The following is a 296-nucleotide window of genomic DNA, read 5'->3' as shown; positions in this document are numbered from 1 at the left end:
CCGGGGGGGGGGGGGGGCTGGGCTCCCTGCGCCTCGCCTAAGGCCCGGCCACGCGGGGCGGGGGTGCTGCCCCTGAAGTGGTTTCACTCTTCGCCTTTGGGACTTAACAGCAGAACAGCCAAGGCACCTATTTTTTTCCCCCTTTTTTCTTTTTTTTCTTTTTGAGAGCAGAAACTAGGAAGAGGAGGAGAAGGAAGCTGGGAAGGGGTGCTGGGAGGAGGCGCGGTGGAGGCTCCGCGCCCCGCGACCTCGGCTGGCCGGGTGGGGCGGGGCCGCGCCGGGGCCCCCGCCCCCAC

This window comes from Crocuta crocuta, unplaced genomic scaffold, assembly GCF_008692635.1.
Source record: "Crocuta crocuta isolate KB4526 unplaced genomic scaffold, BGI_CrCroc_1.0 scaffold25, whole genome shotgun sequence".
Classification (NCBI taxonomy): domain Eukaryota; kingdom Metazoa; phylum Chordata; class Mammalia; order Carnivora; family Hyaenidae; genus Crocuta; species Crocuta crocuta.
Note: the sequence above shows the minus strand (reverse complement) of the source record.